The 22,868-nt window shown below is 37.4% G+C and overlaps 1 long non-coding RNA gene, 1 other non-coding gene and 1 pseudogene across 12 annotated transcripts; 1 reads left to right on the forward strand and 2 right to left on the reverse strand.

Annotated features, from left to right (window-relative positions):
- Window positions 1–435: 435 nt before the first annotated feature.
- Window positions 436–542, reverse strand: LOC126785556 (small nucleolar RNA R71). The gene has a single exon (XR_007671086.1). It is a non-coding gene; the product is annotated as a small nucleolar RNA R71 (small nucleolar RNA).
- A 368-nt stretch (window positions 543–910) lies between these two features.
- On the forward strand, window positions 911–12,675 carry LOC126783933 (heat shock 70 kDa protein 15-like; annotated as a pseudogene).
- Window positions 12,676–13,687: 1,012 nt separating this feature from the next.
- LOC126784922 (uncharacterized) lies at window positions 13,688–17,053 on the reverse strand. Of its 11 annotated transcripts, none has more exons than XR_007671003.1 (10): window positions 16,695–17,053; window positions 16,387–16,421; window positions 16,140–16,242; window positions 15,967–16,059; window positions 15,687–15,775; window positions 15,234–15,342; window positions 14,472–14,995; window positions 14,138–14,392; window positions 13,961–14,080; window positions 13,688–13,871 (listed from the first exon to the last, which is right to left on the reverse strand). It is a non-coding gene; the product is annotated as an uncharacterized LOC126784922 (long non-coding RNA). The 11 variants fall into 11 exon arrangements; XR_007670999.1 differs by having other exon boundaries at window positions 16,387–16,560; XR_007670998.1 differs by having other exon boundaries at window positions 14,472–14,673; window positions 14,892–14,995; window positions 16,387–17,053.
- Window positions 17,054–22,868: the final 5,815 nt, after the last annotated feature.

The raw sequence follows: 22,868 nt of genomic DNA on the forward strand, positions 1-22,868 counted from the left end.
GTACTCCAAATCTAACTTGATGTAGGAAACCAAATCCAATAGGGAAAACACATATGGCTGCACGGCATATCTCCTTTTTCAACTAGGAATAGCTAAGTCGGCCTCTTCTTCTCCGTCTTCAACTCGGATATGATTTCCTTGTCTCACTAGGAATGCATCACGGCATCACTACTTCCTTTCCAAGTATGATTTTGTCTTTCCTGAAAAGAAATCGACGATTAAGGAATAGGAAAGAATGAAAATAAGAAAGTAGAATCCTAGTCGAGTAAGGAATCCTGGCTCAATAAGGATCTCTAACACTTAGCACAATTTCATCATCAAGTCATTCAATTTCGGCAGCGTTGGTTGTACTCTCTGCCTGCGGGAATAATCACCACATGGGATGAAATGACTAGGAGCTTCTTGAAGCAATTCTTCCCTGCTCAACTCACGAAAAAACTTAGGAGGGAGATTCAGAACTTCTCTCAAAAGGATGGTGATTCACTCTATGAGGCATGTGAGGAAATTCAAGAACTACGAAGGAAGTGCCCTCACCATGGTATTTCGTTGGATGACTTGGTGCAATTCTTCTATGAAAGACTCGACACCACTAATAAGAGCATGGAAGATTCGGCATGTGGCTGCACATTCATGAACAAGATCGGTCAAGAAGCTTACACCTTAATTGATGACTTGGCCGACAACAATCAGCAATTTAGTTCCAAGGAAAAGAGAGGAAGCAAGAGCCGTGGGGTGTAATGATGTTGATACAAGAAATCAGATGGCTACTTTAGAAAGAAAGCTTGACGTTCTAGTCAAGGCACTCAATGGTTCGACCATCAACACTCAAGTGTGTGGCATTTGTTCTTTCAAAGATCACACAGCAGAAAATTGGCCAAATGGTGCAATGACTGAAGAGGAGTTGAACTTCATGGGGCAACAAAGGCCTATGTATGATCCTTACTCGAACACATACAATCCTGGACTTAGAGATCATCCCAACTTTCGTTGGAACAATAATGCTCAACCGTCCAATGCTCAAGGTCAAGGACTTCATCTTTCAGGTTTGTTTGTGAGGCCTCAGGTACTTCAATGTTATGTTCCCTTTAACTCTAATGTTCATGGTTCGAATAATGCATCTACACCTAACTATGATGAACTTTTGAAGTCCCTGGCTCAAGGGCAACAAAATTTAAACTCTGCTACTCAAGCTTTAGTTACAGGTCAACAAGCTCATTCTAAGGACATAACCGAGCTTAAGCAGCAGATGAGACAAGTGATTGACTTCATGGGCAAGATCCATGAATGAGGTAAGTTACCGAACCAAACTGAGCCAAATCCTAACGTGAAGGCCATGATGACAAGAAGTGGGAAGATCTTGGATGCTCCATTACAACAAAACAAGAAGGTTGTGCCTTCTAAAGGAAAAGAGGCTGAGAGTTCCAATGCTAATGACTTAGAGAAGGACCATGCCTCTTCTAAGGCTAATGATGTCATGCCTCCTCCCCAAAGTGATCATGTCATGCATGACAAAGGTAAAGATACTAACTCTAGTAGTTTGGTTTCAACTAATGGTCTTCCTCGTGTTCCCTTTCCCAATAGATTTGCAAAGCAAAAGAAGGATGACTCTAAGCCAAGCTCAACATCTTTCAGAAGGTGGAAGTGAACATGCCTCTTATTGAATTCATACAATAGAATCCTAGGTATGATAAGTTTTTGGAAGAATTGTGCACCAATAAGAAGCTGACTCGAGAGAAGGAGGTTGTCACAATGAGAGACGGTTTCTGCTATGCTCCAAAGGAAGCTACCACCAAAGCTTAAGGATCCAGGGAGGTTTTATATCCCTTGTACAGTCGGAAACATGACATTTGAAATGATAATTCTAGACTTAGGTGCATCGATCAATATAATGCCTTACTATATTTATGAGGATCTAGGTCTAGGTGATTTGAAATGAAATAATGTTGTGATTCGATTGGCAGATTGTTCCAACAAAGTTCCCTTGGGCTATGTTGAAGACATTCTTGTGCAGGTTTCAAGCTTCATTTTCCCTGCAGACTTCTATGTCATTGACATAGAGCCAACTGAAGCAGATGACAAGGAGGTCCCTATCTTGTTGGGCCGTCCCTTCATGAGGACTGCACGAACAAAAATCGACGTGTTTAGTGGATCACTCATTGAGTTCGACGGTGAAGTAATTAGCTTCAACATCTTTGAAGCCATGAGGTATCCTCTTTCAGAATTGAGTGATTGTTTTTCAGTTGACATTCTCGATTCCCTTGCAGATAACTATCTAGATACCTTGGCACATGATGTTTGCTTATCGTCGCATGTCTTTTGGTTTATGCAACGCTCCAGGTACGTTTCAACATTGTATGTATCACATTTTCTCTTAGTATATTGGTTTTAAAATTGAAGTTTTCATGGATGATTTCTTTGTTTGTGGTGAAAATTTTGATGCATGTCTAGAGAATGTGGAACTTGTGCTTAAACGTTGTAAATAAACTAACTTGGTTTTGAATTGGGAAAATGTCATTTTATGGTTCGCAAGGCATTGTCTTAGGCCATATTTTTTCATCTAGAGGAATTGAGGTTGATAAGTCTAAAATAGATCTTATGCGTCACTTACCCTTCCCCACAAATGTGAGGGATGCTCGATCGTTTCTTGGGCATGCAGGTTTCTATCGTAGGTTTATCAAGGACTTTTCCAAGATTGCGAGACCATTGAGTTCATTGCTTTAAAAGGACGTTCCCTTTCACTTCGATAATGATTGCAAGCATGCATTTGAGACCTTGAAGAAGCTCTTGACGTCGGCACCAATCATGGCACCGCAAGATTGATCCTTGCCATTTGAGTTGATGTGTGATGCCTCCGACTATGCGGTTGGAGCCGTGCTAAGGCAGAGGAAGGATAAGCAGCCCTACGCCATTTATTATGCCTCACGAACGCTCAATGATGCTCAATATAACTACACCACAACTGAAAAAGAACTTCTTGCCGTGATCTTTGCTTTAGATAAGTTTTGTTCTTACTTACTTCAATCCAAAGTCATTGTTCTTACTTACTCCAAGAGTTTGATCTCGAGATCAAGGACAAGAAGGGACATGACAATGTTGTGGCGGACCATTTGAGCCGTTTGGTGAGAGATGTCGAGCCTTGGGCTATCCAAGAGAGTTTTCCGGATGAGCAACTCTTTCGAGTTGAGGTAAGTGAACCATGGTATACAGATATTGTGAATTATCTTGTTTCTAAATAATTTCCATATACTTTATCGCATGCTCAAAATATTAGACTCAAGGCATTAGCTAAGTATTATGTTTGGGATGAACCATACTTGTGGAAGCATTGTGTTGATCAAATCATTAGGAGGTGATAGGAGCACAAAGTGTGACGTTCTTAATGTGATTATGCCCTATTCTTACTCTTTGTTACCTCTTATTTAGTATGTTTTAGTTTCTTTTGTATGAATAAGTGTCTAGGTAGAGCTTATATCAATTATAAGTAAATTGATGATGAAATCGTGCTAAGTGTTAATAATCCTTGTTGAGATATGATTCCTTGTTCGAGTAGGATTCATCCTTTCATATTTCTTTGTTTCTAATATACTTATTCTTATTAGGAAATACAAATCCATGTTGGAGAAGGAAAGCAATCCTAGTTCCACAAGGAAAGAGAAGAATATACATTTAAAAGCCCAATCCATGCAAGAATGAAAATGCTGTCAAGATTTGTAGTCCAACTTCGACGGGCTCCCCTGGATAGCTCTGATTGCATTAGAAGATGTACCTTATATGGATAAAAAGGATTTTGAGTCTAGTTTCTGTAGGATGTGGAATCAAATCAATATCTTATTCCTACAGGGAGATATGACCAAATCATTACTCGGAGGTCAGGTGAGCTCGGCGGAATTATCTCAGCCATTGATTTGCTTTTGATCCAAGGGTTATGAGGGAAACTTGGGACCTTGTTTTTCCTGCATATAGAGCACAAATATGATCAGAATCTCCATAAATCCCTGCACCAAAGAATGTCAAAGAAGGCATGCAGCAAATTAAATGAGAAGAGGCAAGAAAGTCAAAGAAGGCATGTAGCAAATTTAATGAGGAGAGCTAAGAAAAATCAAACATGGCTGCAAATTTAGGTTTATTTAGTTGAGAAATTAAAACGAATTTGGATTGATTGTTAAGCTTGTTTTCGTTTCTTTTTCCCCTTAACATGTACTTATTATATTTAAATGACTTTTGACATGTTTGTGACTTGTATATACAATGACTTCCTAATTGTTATGCTCTAACTTTTGCATTGCATCTTCATCATTTCATTCTAATTGCATTCATTCTGCATTGCATTCATTCTGTATCTCATTCATGTTGCATTTTAAATTCCACAGAATATCATATGCAGGAGGAACAAAGTCTCTTAAGGACCTCGTGTCCTATGTTATGTTCGGTAGGTCCCACTTGTCACTAATGATTTTAATTGATATTCTACAGGTTTATAGTGAAGTGACCAACAATGAGCTCGAGAATATACTACAAGGTTGGACAACAAAATGGCGGAGGAGAAACCCCATAATGTGTCACCTACAAAATGATTCAAATGAAAACTCGGTCTAAGCTATTAGACTTTAAACTTAAGAGCTTGTTGGGAGGCAACCCAATTTGTTTTCTTTTCTATTTATTGTTTTTATTTATTTTTTTTATTTTTAATGTGTTTTGTGTTTGTGTCAATTAGTTTTCGAGAAAACGTGAAGAAGATCCAAAAATTTTCGTTCAACAGAATCTGGCAGAAACAGTCCGTCGACTTCGGCAGACTGTATCTCCTAGTTCACAGGGAGTTGGAATATGTGCTTTATATGGAAACAAAGGTATTTGAGTCTAGTTGCTGGAACTTTTTACAGAACTGGATTTAGAGGTCTACATCATTCCCAGTTGCAATTTGAAGGCAGGAATGTCGTGTCAGAAATTCAGAACTCGTGCAGTTGTAGTCCGGAAATTGCAAAACAGGGAGTACTTCCGGCCAAACTGGGCAGTCGTACCATACATGGATTGAAAGTTTGTTGTGTTATCTGAAACTTTCATTCATAACACTTTTTCATTCCGGCTGTTTAAGTCAACGAAAATCAGGTACAAAGAGGTAAAGGTCATTCCAGTTTTTGATTCTATGAACCTGTTTTACGTGACAAATTTGCAGGGGCATAACTTTCTCCTCATTTGGAGTTAGCGAACGTACTTTATATGCTTGGAAAGCTAGAAATATTAGCTTTCAATTCCCACTGTTGTCTTACTGATTGAAGATTACTTTCAAACGTTATGAAGCATGGAATGCAAGCTGTTGGACCGCGACATGGGGGAGATTTTCTCATCTTTTTCCCATGTTTTTATTTTTGTAGTTGTTTCTTTCCACTATGAGTCTTTCATTGCATTATTTATTTTTTGATATTCATTGAGGACAATGCATGATTCGAGTGTGGGGGAAGGTTTACATGTTAGAGTCATAAAATCAAAAAAATAAAATTTTATTTGTATTTTTTGTTTTGTTTTGAGTCTTAGGTATGCCTTTAACTGTCTAGGATGAGTTGATCTTTGAATGATTGGTTGAAAGATGATCACAAGATTGGAAATTGAACGCAGCCATGTTTGATTTTTCTTAGCTCTCCTCATTAAATTTGCTGCATGCCTTCTTTGACTTTCTTGCCTCTTCTCATTTAATTTGTTGCATGCCTTCTTTGACATTCTTTGGTGCAGGGATTTATGAAGATTCTGATCATATTTGTGCTCTATATGCAGGACAAACAAGGTCCCAAGTTTCGCTCATAACCCTTGGATCAAAAGCAAATCAATGGCTGAGATAATTCCGCCGAGCTCACCTGACCTCCGAGTAATGATTTGGTCATATCTTCCTATAGGAATAAGATATTGATTTGATTCCAAATCCTACAGAAACTAGACTCAAAATCCGTTTTATCCATATAAGGTACATCTTCTAATGCAATCGGAGCTATCCAGGGGAGCCCGACGAAGTTGGACTACAAATCTTGACAGCATTTTCATTCTTGCATGGATTGGGCTTTTAAGTGTATATTCTTCTCTTTCCTTGTGGAACTAGGATTGCTTTCCTTCTCCAACATGGATTTGTATTTCCTAATAAGAATAAGTATATTAGAAACAAAGAAATATGAAAGGATGAATCCTACTCGAACAAGGAATCATATCTCAACAAGGATTATTAACACTTAGCACGATTTCATCATCAATTTACTTATAATTGATATAAGCTCTACCTAGACACTTATTCATACAAAAGAAACTAAAACATACTAAATAAGAGGTAACAAAGAGTAAGAATAGGGCATAATCACATTAAGAACGTCACACTTTGTGCTCCTATCAGGAGGTATGTCCCTGAATCTGAACATCATTCTATACTTACTTTTTGTCATTCTGATTCTTGTGGTGGACATTTTGGTTCACGTATGACTGCTCCTAAGGTGTTAGAATGTGGATTCGTTTGGCCTACGATTTTCAAAGATGAATAACATTTTTGCATGACTTGTGATAGATGCCAACGCATGGGAAGTTTAGTATAGAGATAAAATGCCTATGACACCGATTATATTTGTCGAAATAATTGATTATGTTTCGAAATGGGTGGAAGCAAAAGACACTCGTACTAATGATTCTCGAGTTGTTGCAAATTTTCTTCGCGCTAAAATTTTCTCTAGGTTTGGTATGCCGAGAGTTATCATTAGTGATGGAGGAGTCGTGAGATCAAAAGAATTTTGGAGAAGTCTGTTAGACGGTCAACGGTCACGCAAGGATTGGTCTCGACGATTAGATGATGCTCTTTGAGCCTATAGGATGGCATACAAGTTATATCCTTTTGTTTATGTTAAGCCTTTTGTTTATGTTAACCCTTCGTTGATTCTAAATAATTAAGAAGTCTTAACGATTAGATGAACCACTTCAGACTTCTTAATTATTTAGAATCAACGAAGCGTTCAATCCTAAACATATGCTAAAGAGAGTTCAACATAACGAAGCGTACTAGTTAAACACAAAGTAGCATATCAGCACATTAAGTCGAATTGGAGACATGCAAGCAAGCATGGCGTCACTCATCTTGATTAAGCATGCAAATTCCTAGAACTATCACAACCCTAAACAAGTATCAATAATTGAAACACGAAGCACATATTCAATCAAAGAACAATTTGGTGAATTAAATCGCAACCTTAGGAGAACCATGGCCTTGGCTTCCTCAAGCATTGATTTAGATGTACAAATTCAAGGAATAAATTGAAATAAAACCTAAATAGAAATCGAAAATCTACTGCCCATAGATGCTACACACGGCATACACACATATTTCATGAGTTCATGCAATCAAAACATAAAACCAAAGAAGTCTGAATTTATGTTCTTCATATATGAAACCGAAAATAACATCCAATGATTCATAAAATGAATTCGAAATTTGCAGAAAACCAAAAGAAAATTTACAAGTCATGGATCAATCACACATTAGAAACCTTGAAGGATGGAGGAAGATGAATTCAGTGGTGGAAGAGGCAAGAGGATGGCACGGCAAAGATGGAGATGGATGAAGATTTTGGCTCGAATTTTCTGAGTATTTTTGGACAGCAATTCGACTGTGTTTATGAGAGAATGGTGATACCAATGTGTAGGAATGACATGCTATTTATAGAGGAATAAGTGAGAGGGGCTGCTAGGGTTTTTGATGGGCTGATCCTCTACTTCTTTTTTATTCTTTTTTTTTCCTTCTTTTCTTCTTCTTTCCTTTTAATTGCCGAATGAACTTTCCCTCTTTTGAGGCTGCATACTTCTTCCTTTTCATCCCATTCAGAAACTAAATTACTTCTTTCCTTTTTCTCCTTTTGTTTCCTTCTTCTCTTCTTTCTTTCCATAATTTCTAAGTCATTATCTCACATTTAATTCTGAAAATAAGGAAACAAAATAATAAATATAAATCACAAATGTTACAGAAATGTCGAATAATAAAAATCCTAATCCAACTAGGTTTTCTAGTTCGTCAAGGAATACTACTCTATAATACTCTCGATAATTTCTGCGTTTTACACCCATCTTAGCACCAAAATGCAACTAACGCCACCTAGACTCCTAACTCGACTCAATGACTCAATACTACAATAATAAGGCTAGTAATGTACAAATGGAGGTAAAAACATATTAAGAATGTAGCACAAAGTGCTCCTATCACATTATAATCACCATAAGGATACATTCCCATCAGATAGAAAATAGCTTCATGGTCCAAATTATTAAGATAATAATCCAAATTGTAGTCATGAAAATATGAAGGGAGCATTTCAAAGAAACAACATAAATCCTAAGAAAAATCATGAACCAAATAAAAACGTATGTCGATCCACCTGAAATGAACATTAGAACCATACTTTTCTTCATAGTCCGGGACTGTTATAAGAAATAGTCCTGACTTAGACAGTCCTGGGTAACAAACGTGCAGATAATGTACTACTACTACCCGATATAAATTGGCTACTTATGTTGGAGTATGTCATAACTATTGCACAAAGTAATGCCCTGGGTCCGGACCTCCAAACCCCCCCCCCCCCACACCCGACCCCACCCCGGATCTCTCTTGAGTCTTAACTGAAGACTTGGGGGATTAGGTGCCGAAACCGGGTTCAACTGGGTAAAATCGAGGCACCATGAACTAATTTGCTCGATGTATTTGAGAATTCATTAAACTCCCCACCCAAGAGATCTCCTCAATTTGGGGTTTAGGGACTTGCTAATCTTACTAAAAGTAATCTGGCATTGATTATAAGATAACTTCGCGCTCCCCAACTTAATACTCAATTCCAAACTTAATATCCTATGTCGTGTTATAGACTCATGTGATTCAACATTGAGCCATAGTCAGAACTAACCATCAAAATTATGATCGGTGTCCGATTCAAAATCCCGAATATCGTCAATTTCAACTTTCCCGATTTCGCAAACTAACCCTAGAAATCGTGTTTTATTCGCAAAACGTGTGCGGGTTTAGTACCTCAATATTTAAACTAATTTAAATTCATGATTTTGATTTCACCCACCTATTTACCCTCACAATTTTTTCACTCAAATACCATACAGTATTTACGTGTAAGTGTAATACACATAGTCACTGTTCAGTAGGGAATTGTGATGTACCTGACACAACCAATCACACGATGCCACCTCAGCCCGACATCTTTACTTTGACTCAAACCCTTAATGAAAGAAGTAGCCGTTGCGTTCAAATAGAGACGTTAGGATTTCGGATTTCCCAAATGCCCAGAATTGATTTCATGCTTCCTTCTCTCTAAAATTCCCAACTCTCTCCCTCTCCGCTCTAAATCTTTCTGGGTTTTGGGGTTTCAGGGTTCTAGAGAAAGACCCAGATCAAAGAATTTGAGTAGGTTCTTGAATTCTCTCTGCCCCTTCGTTTGTGATATTTGGTGGGTTTGTATTGGTTTGAACTTTTGGGTTCTAATTTTGCAGGAAACGAGTTATATTTGGAGAACTCGGTTGTGCACGACTTCACTAGGGCTTCCAGAATCAGGTTCGTCTGTTTCATCTTTGATTCCCTTTCGTTTTGAATATGTAATGTATCATTAGGGCTTGATTGAATCATGGACGAATTGAATTGAATTTCTTTTTGGTTTTCAAAGTTTTTTATTATTTGGGGTTTTGATTGTTGGGTTTTTCTTCTTCTTTTGGGTGTGGAGTGGCTTGAATGCTTTGTGGGTCTCAAAATGGCTCCTTTCAGGTTATACCCTCTTCTCTCTTCTTCCCCCATCCCAGACTCTTGTTTCCCTGGTACACTTTACATGCTTCATCTCCCATTTTTATCATGCATTGGTTCCAAAGTCTTGAGCATGGTGTTCTCTGATCTGAAGATCATAGCTCAGAAGATTCTTAATGCAGCAGTTGTAGATTGATGTATAGGAATTCCGGTGTACTTCACTGATCTCCAGAAAGAGTTGTTGAGGTTGCTGCAAGAATTGCTGGATTGAACCGTCTGAGGTTGTTTACCAGAATGCAAGGGCCTGCCTTCGGCTTCGGGTGGCTTGTGAGAAGCTGAAGAAGGTTGCACTGAGCAAATCTAGAGGCACCTCTGAATATCAAGTGCTTAATGGATGAAAAAGATGTTAGAGGTTTTATTAAGCGGGACGAATTTGATCAAATTAGTGCTCCTAGTTTGGAGAAGGCCCTTGCTGATTCAATAGAGAACATCCATACTGTTGAAGTTGTTGGTTCAGTGTACCTGAATAATTAAGATATTGACAGAGTTTTCAAATAAGGAACCAAGGAGAACTATCAATGCTAGTGAGTGTGTTGCGAGGGGTTGTGCTTTGCACTGTGCAATTCTCAGTCCCACATTTTAAGTCCGATAGTTTCAAGTAAAGTATCCAGACTCTTTATTTGTTTAGCTGGTTTGATTCCTGTATTGCAGAAGGGGCAAGCTGTTGTACTTGCAATTATCTTTGTTTGTTCTTATATTTCTTATTTTATATGCAGGTGAATGAAAGTTTCCCATTCTCGATTGCTTTGTCTTAGAAAGGTTCTGGACCTGATGCCCAGAATGGAGGAGCATATCAGAGTACTCTTGTCTTTCCCAAGGGAAATCCCATTCCAAGTATCAAGGCTCTTACATTTTACAGGACTGGCACATTTCAAGTGGATGTGCAGTATACCGATCTTGGTGATTTACAGGCACCTGCAAGATCAGTACATATACGGTGAGTGGTCAAATTGCATAGTAAATCTTATACTTGTATGCTCTGATTCCTCGTTGCTTGGTCAGGAATTGAATTTGTTTTCAAATGATATGTGCAGATTTGTCCTTTCCAATCTACTAAAGGTCAAAGGGCAAAGGTGAAGGTCAAAGCTCGCTTGAATTATCATGGGGATCGTTTCTGTGGATTCAGCCACTGTAGGTTTTTCAATATTCATGCGTTCAAGTATTCCTAGTTTATCTTTCTTATCTTGTCGCAATCTTATTATCTTTTCTGAACTTCTTCTGTAGCTTTTGGAAGAGGAAGAAATTGAGGTTCATGTCACAAAAGAGCAACCAGAGGAAACTAAGATGGAGACTGATGAGGCACCCAGTGATGTGCCTCTGCCAAGTTCTGAGGAGGCTGATGTCAACATGCAACATGCCAAGAGTAATGATGCTCCAAGTGCTGAAAATGGTGTTCCCGAGTCTGGTGACAAGTCTGTGCAGATGGAAACAGATGCCAAGGTCAGTAGCCTGATGTGGGTTTGCTATGTGTTAACTAAGTTACTATTTCACATGATATAGTTCTTTCCATATAAAAAAGATGCATTCTTGGGCATGTCATTTGGATTAGGATGAATTGTGTATACTGTGGCATCTGGGTGACATTTTTATGCATCAAATCTTTGTAGACAAAGGCTGTAGATGGTTGACATCAACCTTTGATTGCATCTCTCCTCCATATTCAGCTATTTTGCGTTCATATTGTCGGCATTTTGCATTCAATCTCAGTGTAAAAAAATAGTAGCTTTGCTGATAAATCAATTTGCATGCAGGCTGATGCTCCTAAAAGAAAGGTAAAGAAAACAATCATTCCTGTGTAGAGTTAGTTTATGGAGGAATGGTTGCAGCAGATGTGCAGAAGGCAATAGAAAGTGAATATGATATGGCATTACAAAATCGTGTTATGGAAGAAACAAAAGACAAGAAAATTATGTTGAGGCATATGTTTACGACATGAGAAACAAGGTACTTTAATTTGTTTTCTGCTTTTAGACTTCTACTTCTACTGCTAATTTTTTTACCCTCCACCCCCGCCCTGCGGGCCAGCAAAAGCAGTTATATTTTGTCCTTGGGGGATGCATCAATAAAACCTTTTTTTTGTGCCTCCAGTTGAGTGACAAGTTACTGGAATTTAAGGAGCTTATTTTTTTTGTTCGAATATAATTTCATTGGCAAAAGCTTTACAATATCAAAGATACATCATGATGTCTCCCTATCTTTCGATAATGTTAGTTTCAAGAAAACAAGCAATTGGGGCACCATCAATAATAACTCTCTAAATGCTGGTTGGCAAAAGAAGGTGAGGTTTCTGGCACCATCTTCTTCTTTTTTTCCTTTTTTTCCTTTTTTTTTTGGTTACAAGTGAGGCTCAAAGAGCCTAAACAAAGCAGAAAGAAAAACTAAAAACTGGCTAGAGCAAGAAACTCTCCTAGGCCTAGTAACAGCCGCAATATCATCAATGTAGAACTGGGCAGCATGAACTGGAGGATTGTCAAAAGTAACAAAGCCCTAAGCATGACTAAGGCTCATTCAGTCATTATACTGATTATCTTCTTTGACTTCTCTTTATCAATCAACTATTCATTTTGATAGTTTAGAGCAAGGTGATATTATTGAATAGCGGTACATGGAGCATACTGAGAAGGGATCTGTGTCATTAGTTAAAGAGAAGCTGCAATATCAAGTGATCCAAAATTTGATCACATTGGTATGGCTGATAAACAAAAGGTCTTTCAACTTGTTATTTCTTTGTAAAGTGTCCAACTTTTCCCAGTATTCAATATCTTCTGTCTAAATTGTATGCCTTTGTGCATTATAGGTCGTCAGCGAGTGTGCTCTTGTCAGCTGACGTGAAAGGGAAGACTGAAGCGCTTGACAGGTAACTTCCATTATACGTTTTATTTTGTCAGCTGACGTGAAAAGGAAGACTGAAGCACTTGACAGGTCCATTATACGTTTTATTTGTTACCACTACAATATTTACCTCCCATTATACATTTTATTTGTTACCACTACAAATTAGAGTTTGCAAGAAGTTTTTGTTGGGTGCATAGACAAGAACTTGATAGTTGCATCCTGCAAGATAGACGTCCAAGGTTGTACGAGCACTAGTACGGGTGAATTTATGTCTTAGGAGATTGCTACTGAGATTGCTACTGCAAGCCTCTATCAAAACCAAGCAAGTCAGTTTCCAAGTCATGCTTCGTATACAATTCTATTTTTCTATATCAGTGTTTGCAAGCCTCTATCAAAACCAAGCAAGTCAGATTCCAATTCATCCTTCATATACAATTCTATTTTTCTATATCAGTGTTTGCTTAGATATAAAACTTTAGAATAAGAATTGTTATTGCTATGCTGTAAAATTCAATTACTCTACTACTGTATAAATCAAGCAAAAGGATTGATCAGTATCTAATTGATACATTTGTTATAACACTTGCTCTATCAAAACCAAGCAAGTCAGTTTCCAATTCATCCTTCGTATACAATTCTATTTTTCTATATCAGTGTTTGCAAGCCTCTATCAAAACCAAGCAAGTCAGTTTCCAATTCATCCTTCATATACAATTCTATTTTTCTATATCAGTGTTTGCTTAGATATAACACTTTAGAATAAGAATTGTTATTGCTATGCTGTAAAATTCAATTACTCTACTACTGTATAAATCAAGCAAAAGGATTGATCAGTATCTAATTGATACATTTGTTATAACACTTGCTCTATCAAAACCAAGCAAGTCAGTTTCCAATTCATCCTTCGTATACAATTCTATTTTTCTATATCAGTGTTTGCAAGCCTCTATCAAAACCAAGCAAGTCAGTTTCCAATTCATCCTTCATATACAATTCTATTTTTCTATATCAGTGTTTGCTTAGATATAAAACTTTAGAATAAGAATTGTTATTGCTATATAGACTTCAATTTGTTTTATATTGCTGTAAAATTCAATTACTCTACTACTGTATAAATCAAGCAAAAGGATTGATCAGTATCTAATTGATACATTTGTTATAACACTTGCCACTTGTGGGCCAGTGAATCAGATACAGATCAAGGTACTCCATTTGATGACTACTGCAAATACACATTCAATTATAAACTAATTAGTCCCCACAAATTTACCAAACTTTGAAATGCTACTAGCTAATTATTGTGTGACTTACTGAAGTGATTTCTTTAGAGCAGGAATGACCAAGTCTGGATGAGCATCATTGCACCACAACTTTGAAGTGCTTAGCCTCTAGAGGCAATAAGGCCGAGGCTAAGAGCGGTCACAGCTTCACCTAGAGTCTGCTCTCTAGAGGCAATAAGGCCGAGGCTAAGAGCGGTCACAGCTTCACCTAGAGTCTGCTCTGAGGTGTATATGGAAGCTGTGTCGAAGTGCCTGTAACCCAGCCTTATGAGCATCATTGCAGCAATCGAGTCTAAGTTGTCAGCTGCTGTGCCAAAGTCTGGCCATTGGAGGAGCCCTAGGCACCACCTCTGGGATTTCGGTTGCGCCAAGCCTGCCATTGTAACTCAACTGATATCGAATGTTGGATGTTTTGTATCAGGTAGATTGCTCTTCTATTTATACCATCTTCTGCGAGTCAAAGCTACACGCACATATTAGAAAGTCATTTCCACCATCTTTCCTTAATCCTTAATCGAATCGACGGACTTTACAAACCTCACCTACATAATGACTCATACAACAAGTGCAATTGGAAAGTCATTTCCACCATCTTTCCTTAATCCTTAATCGAATCGACGGACTTTACAAACCTCACCTACATAATGACTCATACAACAAGTGCAATTTGCTCTATAACCCCACATATGCGTAGCAGCATAGGCACAAATGTCAGAAAATCCTTTGCCCAAGTGCTTCAGAGATCTGGATCGAGTTAATGATTTTATACGAGGAAGTAGTGAAAAAATCATATTTTGCTGTAATATCCAGTAATTTTGCACCCTTCATTTAATTCATCATCAATAAAAATCATTTACCCTCACATTACTTGTTAGAAAATAGAAACTTAGAATGACAAACTAAAATGCGTTAATATTCAAAAGGTAGCAGACTAGAAGAATATAAGAACAATTAGCCATTACCTCAACAAGGACCCTAGGTTTCTTTGATTTGGCACCAGCTCCATGTTTCATAAACTTCCGAGACTTTCTCCCTCTCTTGTCAGTACCTGCTTCTACCTCTTCATCTGTTCCAACAGCACCATTAAGATGTATTCAGTCCATTTGATACAGACAAAGACATACGAAACTTTTCATAATTCTTTATACAAAAAAAGGGAAAATAACCTCATAAATCTTCTATCTTCTAAAAGTCAAACCACCATACAGTATGAACACTGGGTTTATGCAAATGCACTATGGAGCATGGACTACACAGATGTTCACTTTCTACAATATTTGTTAAGGTACAGAATTAAGATCTACCATCATCATCATCTGCATGTGAATGGTTCAATGCAAGATCACCCATATCTTCAATATCATCCTCCTCTTCAAGATCCTCATAACCTTCAACATATTATGGCATACCTTCCTGCTTTTTCCACAAACAAGAGTATTTAGATGACGATAAAATACAAATCTAATTGTTCAAGTAAAGCTTGCAATCGGGTCTACTTAAAAGAAAGGAGATACTTGCACATGAATCGTAGTCTTCTTCTACTTTAGTATTCTTTTCTTCCCCTTCAAGGATTTTTTGGTATTTATTAAAAGGGTGATTATATATATCTTTATATAGATCATCATACACACTGTTCTTAAGCCGTGCTAATAGTTCTTTCTTAATGGTCTGCAGAAGAATAGGAAACATGAGAGTCAAGTGGAATAAGATATACATCTAGTAACTTTATGATGTATGGAAGCAGCATAAGTCATGACCTGTTCCAGGACTGCAGTCGTTTCAGCCTTACCCTCTCTTCTAGATTCTCTCTTTATTTCCTTCCTTGGGAATTGTCATTATTTTCCCCCTGATAAACAGCACAAAGTAATGCTAAGTTTGTTGGGTGAATATATCTAATGTGAACATTATAAGAGTAATAAAACTATTACTCTGAACTCTGAAGGCATTCTTCCCAACAATCTTTTTGATTAAAGTACAATTATCATTAGATATTCAGGAGCTACAGAGAGTGTAATTAGGAAATGAGATGATTTATACCTTGTTTTCAAAGCAAGTTTCCTCATGCGCTTATGCATCTGAGTCATTTTAGTGCGCCGTTGCTTTGTTTTATGTATAAGAAACTTAGGCTATCTGTCCATTCAAAAAGGCCATAGTGATTACCAAATTCAAGAATCTGAATCTCGATACACGAAATGAGAGGGAAGGAATACCAGATGTTTGTCAATGATTTCAAGTGCTTTCTCATAACTCTTTCCCACAATTTGTTTGGCATATGAGCTCTCTCTATAGTTTTCATATGAAGATAAAAGACTCCTGCAGGGACACCAACAAAATTACATAAAAGGTCATGGGCATTGCTAGTAATGTATAATAACTTGACATGAAAGGACAATGTTCCACAATTTGTTTAATTTATAAGCTATTCTTATAGTGTTCACATAAAGATAGAAGACTTACGGTAGCATTCATAAGTATTTTCTCAGTCTCCCTGCCTACAGAACACACTAATCTATCAACCCCTAATCTCAATTCATGCTCAAGCATACAAATGGATCAAACTCTATTGTATGAAACAGTTCATCGAATGGGCACCAAAGTTGTATGCAACCTCCTGACTCATAACCTCATCAACTGTCAAGAAGGTAAGTCGAACGAAAAACACGAAAAAAGCGTAGTCCAAAGTAAAACAACGAACTTTGTACAGGCATCTGCACATTTCCTCATAAAAAACCAAATATGAAAATTTCAGAGAGAACAGTAAGTACCATCGTGGTCGCGAATGGTGGCGTAGCGACTATTGGCAAGAGAGGGCAGGAGCTCCGGTTGCAAAATCCCGGTAAGGGGAAAACCGAATATTAGAAGAATCGGATTGAAAAGCTATGAAGGAGATGAGGTAAACGACGACCTACTTGGAGTGCTTGTGGCGGATGACCTGCCATATGACCTCGTCCTGCTGCATATTGCGGTTATCTCACTGGTTAAGACGTTGAGCTGCGCATGTGGGACTGAGAGAAGGGCGACGAAGTGGGGTAGACAGCGGTGGTGAGGATGATGAGAAAAGGTCGGAAATTAGTTCTGGGTTTCACAGCAAATGGTGGCCATGGATGAGGAGGAGGGTGGCGGATTAATCAAGTTAGGTTTAGAACGGATTCAAATCAATTTTGCAATCCCACCGCGCATGTGGTTTTTTTACCTGCCAATCACTGACTGCCATGTCACTCTCTTCTTGTCGTGAGTCGTGGCCAGAATAATTCTCGTTTAGAGTGTGTAATCATTTTTCCGGTATGCATTATTTTTCGTTTTCTGGAAAATAAATTTTGAAAAGGATTTGGATCCCAGCCTAATCAGTTTGACAAAAATTCTTTTCTTTTGTAGCAAACTCTCTCGACTCATATATATTGGCTCGAAAGTATAGATAGTAACCTCTTGCACACACATTGTTTGATAATATAGTATAATCAAGCCATCTCTCGCTAACTAACATGGTGTCCCTGCTATTCTGCTTTCAAATACATATGGTGTATCTGCTGTTAATTTGTGGAAATATTGCATATGGGGGGGTGGGGCTCAATTTGGGTGTGATTATGAAAAATTAATCCTTGTGTGGGTTGTAGTTACAACTTTCAAATATAAAACTTATTTAACATAATGAGGGTTAGTACGACTTTTCTAAGTCTTAAATCTTAATTAATGAAACTAAATACACAAGGATATATAGAGCCTAGATATGAGATTACCATATGTAACATGCGAGAGTAGAATTAATCGGCTACAAACTTGTATTTAATAAGCACAAACTAGCCAAGACTACGTAATTGTTTACTTTATTCACTTTACAATTAATTATGGTGACATACCAGAAAAATATCATGAAAATCAACATCATTAAAATCAAGTTTTCCCCTATTTTATCAATGACATGTAAGACTCATGACATTAGAGAGAAACATGTTCTAAACAAGAAATTGGACGGATATTGGGATCGATTATCTCAACCGCCTTCCGTTCTTGATAACCCCCACAAAGGCGAAGACACCAACAAAATCCACCTAGGAACCCAATATTAGCCCCTCTGTACTTATAAAGGATCCCTCTCTTGTTGCTCAACTCCTATGTCCGTGAACAAATTTGATGAAAAGTGAGATGAATCACCGTCACATCATTCCTACCAATCATTTGTGCCAGGCGTCAGCCCTAAAACAATTGTCTCTTTTTAAAAGGACACACAAAAATTAGTGTTCGTCCTAATTCACATGTGATATGACATTCACACACTTAAACAGTCATAACTTCTTGTTTTCCAAAAAAGCACCGCATGACTGACCAACTGGTTATTTGATTTCTGGTCCAACTTTCTTGACCAGTTGAAAACTTTTTTTCTTTTTTTTTCTTTTGAATAACTTAATAATTTTGCAAGCTCCAAATAGATCATTGAGGTTCTTAATTAGTCCAGCAAGCCATCATAAATATGCATCAAAATTTGGGTATGATTAGGGCTGGGCAAAAAGCCCGAAGAAGAAAAAAAAACCCGGACCGGACCGACGGGTCCGTCCGGAGGGACCGGATTATTTTCCGGGCTCGTGTGTTGTCATGTGATAAATGGGTCAGGCTTTGTTATGGCCGGGCCGGTCCCGGGCCTTCAAATCCTTAAACAAAAAAACCCGGAAACCCGGGACATTGCGTGTCATTATGTAATTGGCTTTCATATGTGATCCTAAAGTTATAGAATAGATATAATAACACTGGAACATAACCAAAAACAGAGTTAGGCCCAGATGATACTGGTCTGGGTTTTACCCGGGCGCTTCAATTAACTGACCCGGGCCGAGTTTTACCTGGGCCCTGATTTTTTAAGAATAAAGCCCGGCCCGTCATACTACAACCGGGCCGGGACCGGGCCTTGAAAAAAATAGCTCGGGCTAAACCCGCGCCCAGCCCTAGGACACTACGAGTTAGCTAGTGGGGATCGATCTAAAACACTCCACGAAATGAAGAATATATATTCAAAATTTTTAATCAAAACAATGGTATGTGAGGAGCCGATGGGATTTCCACTTCTCACATAAATTAATGATAAACTAGACTAGTTAGTGTGGCTACGCTTTGCCACGGCTTTGTAATCGCACTATTTATTTTCTGTGTCTTACGCTAAAATGTCAAAATAACATCAGCACTTGCATATATTTGTAAGAGCTCGATCATTTATAAATAAGTACATATACATTAATAAAGATATTTACGTTACATAGTGATTACAGATGAAGGTTCACTGATTTCCACACAAAACTAAAGCATAACATATCAGGAGGTTTCAAAATACAAAACAAAACAATACACAGATCATATTCAACATCACCTAATATGATTTATAAAAAAAAATGACACATATAGATACACACCTAAGTTTTAAATACACACCTATAAACTCTTGATACACACCCCTATCATTCAATTTAAATAACATTTTGCATGTATGTTGAATGACCAAAACTAAGAATTTATTTATAGAAACAATTAAAATAAGAAAATTTACAAGGAAATTTAAATTAGTATATATTTTGATGGAAAATTAAGTGGGAGATTCAAACAATCAACTCATTCCTTAATTTTCACCGAAAAAGATCATTTCTATTTTTAGAGTCCCAAATAAAGTAATTCATGAAAAAGAATTATGATTTTTCATCCTTCATTAAATTTCATCTTCATACATTATTAACAAAGAAATATTCATCTTCTTCAAACAATCAATATATATATATATATATATATATATTTCATGTTGTTTATCATTTTTATGGTTAAAGAATTTGAAAAAAAAAATTGCAATCTATAATGATTCGTAAGAACAAATAAGAATCGATATGAACATGTATACGATGTTAATATATATATATATATACTAATCACTGTAAAAGTATCCTTGTATATCTAATAATGACATATTAAAAATATTGGAATGAGAATTGAAATAAGTGATGTATTAAGTATGAGTGTGTATTAAGAGATTTGGGGTGTGTATTTAAAATCTCTCTTGAGATTAATTCCAAAAAGCTAAGCACATCAACCAATGTCGTCATCATGATATACAAATTAAGAAATCAAAAGTTGGCTGCCTATTTTTGGATGGCTTAGTTGGCAGTGTTGAAGTTTGTGGTTCTCCTGTGGCAAAAAAGAAAATCAATCAAGTAACTACGTTTGATATTATTTTCAATATGTCATTATGGATTAGAATAGAATTTTGAGAACCATTACTTTTTTTTTTTTGCAGGAATGCCTTTGTTAAAACAATGGTGGAAATTTTAATAAAAGCCTGTAGTAGTATGTATCCAAAGAAATAGCTGCTAAGATTTAAAAAAAAACGCTAAACAAATCAGCAACAGCATAGAAAGAGGAAGAGAACACAACAGAGAAGAAGCAATTCCAACTATTCAAGTTACGAAAATAACTGACCATTAACTGGCGATTGATATATCCTGAAAGCAATTTGTTTGGGTTCCTTTCGACCTTCATTTGTGGTGGTGCTCCTACTTGAACTTAGGAAAATTTGAACCCTAGTGCACATTTTGAGTTAAGGAATCACTGAAAGGTAAAAGATAACTTTAGATGAGTTAAATTCAGTATGAGGACCAAGTAAACAATATAAGGGCATCAACATCAATTTCTTAATCCTGTGAAGACAACCATCAATTTTTGTATTTTAGTACGATTGAGTGGAGAGTGATAACCAATATACATGAACAATTGTATCCAACTATACATATATTGATGATGGGATAATGAAGGCCTGATAGGCGTGTTATTTAGCCATCAATAAACCCGGGGGCCTAAATATAGGGAAGGTCACACAATCAAGTAAACATCAAAATTGCAAATTGGGGTTTAGGTTTTATGAGTTTCGAATTGGTTTAAGAACAGAAAGTAAAACTAATCTAATATGTACATGTGATCAACCAACCAACACACAAACTGTTACACCCTCGCTAATGCTATAGGCAGGGGCGTGCATGGCATGGTTTCACCTTACACCTTGTCCATGCTTGAGAAGCTTGAAGCATGGAGTAGGAGCGTAGGAACAAGACGAAGAACAAGTGCAGACCCGTGTGGAGCTATTAGCTTCGCTTGTTAACTTTCTATATTACCATTTCAATACGGTCATTTTCCTTTTCTACGATGTGACAACAACAATCACAAACAACAAACAAAGAACGAAAAAACGCAACAATTTAAGGAACCGATTTAAAAATAAAGGGATCGATGCGAAAATAAAACAAAAGTATTCAAAAATCTCAATTAACTTTACCTTAACAACTGACGGGATATTATGAGGACATAGCGATAGAGTTGAGAACGAAGAGAAGAGGCGGTAGAAGTTTGGGTAGACTTGAGAACAAAGCAGTCGAGACCGACCTAGAGAATTAGGAGGCTTGACACGTGCAACTGATGGGTTTGTTCTATTTTGTAGACAGGTTGATGGCAAGACTGTAAATAAGAGGGAAATAAGAGCTCATTAAAAGCCCAAATCCTTACTGTATACTTCCGAAGGTGAACAGTAGACACCAAATGATATATAGTGAATTAAAATAAATTAAATTTTACACACACTCTCTCTCTCTCTCTTTCCATACCCCCCATATAAACAGTGTCACCCTCTCTCACCCTACTAAGTATTAAAAGTAAATTAAATTTCGCATACACACATTCTCTATCTCTCTCTCTAATGGCAAGATCGTAAATAAGAGGGAAATAAGGGCTCATTAGTAGCCTGAATCCTTAGCTACAGTCCCTCCCCTTCGAAGATGAACAGTAGGCACCAAATTATATATAGTGAAGGAAAAAACTTAGCAGACCAGCCCTGGTCAGCTCTAGCTGACCCTGGCCAATCTAATCATGACACCTGGCCTTTTTCTTTCTAAATTGTTTTCAGCTCGAGTTCTAAACATCATCACCATCTAACTTTCTCTACTTGTGTCTATCTCTTCCACGGCAAGTCGGCAACACTCAAAGTTGGGATAAGATGTATTCATCTTGTTGTTGTGATCGATATTCGTGAAACTCTTGTATCTACCAACTGCTCTTAACCTGAAAAAGCTTCTGCGAACCCAAACTTGACAACATAGCTCGGAGGAATGAAGATTAATGGGCTGTGGGATTGCATGGCTCGCAACACTGCCGTTAATTTGGTGAGGTTTTATCGATTGAAGTATTCATACTGTTTCGGCGAGGAGAGGGAAGAAAAATCCCAGATTTTAGGTTAGGTGCCTGAGTTTCCCTCCTTCCCCAATTAAGACAAATCCATGGTTCTCTTCTTCCAAAACTAAGCTCCATGAGCACAGCTCAAATTCACCCTTAAATTTCATTCCCTTTTGTTTATTGCTTCACATAGAAAGAGAGAAGCAATTTCCAAGCTTCAACTAAGGTATAGAAGAAGCATTCAGATAGAAATCATTCGTTCTTAAACTGCTTTAGAAAATAATAATTAAATATTTCCGTGTGTTATGATATGATTAGCCGTGGTCAGTTGAAGCTGACCAGTGCTGGTCTGCTAAGTTTTGTCCTATAGTGAATTCAATTTCACTCTCCAAACCCCCCATATGAACATAGTCACCCTCTCTCTCCCTACTAACTATAAAAAGTAAATTAAATTTCACACACTCTCTCTCTCTCTCTCTCTCTCTCACCAACGAGTCCATAAGCACCACTAGCAGCTCCGGCGAGTTCACCAAAATTACCACAGCAGCTCATGCTAGATTTTGGGTGTTTGGTATACAAAAACGGTGTTTATCTTCTGTTAAACCCATCTGCCTTCCCCTAAATGTGTTATCTCAGTCACAAGGACATCAAACGCTAATTATATATTTTGTTTTGATCTATGAATATGTGCCCATAAAATAGATTTGAAAAAAAAAATCTTGTTTAATCAGAATGTCGACTTGGTGATG

The sequence above is a fragment of the Argentina anserina genome, chromosome 2, assembly GCF_933775445.1.
Source record: "Argentina anserina chromosome 2, drPotAnse1.1, whole genome shotgun sequence".
NCBI classification, from domain to species: Eukaryota; Viridiplantae; Streptophyta; class Magnoliopsida; order Rosales; family Rosaceae; genus Argentina; species Argentina anserina.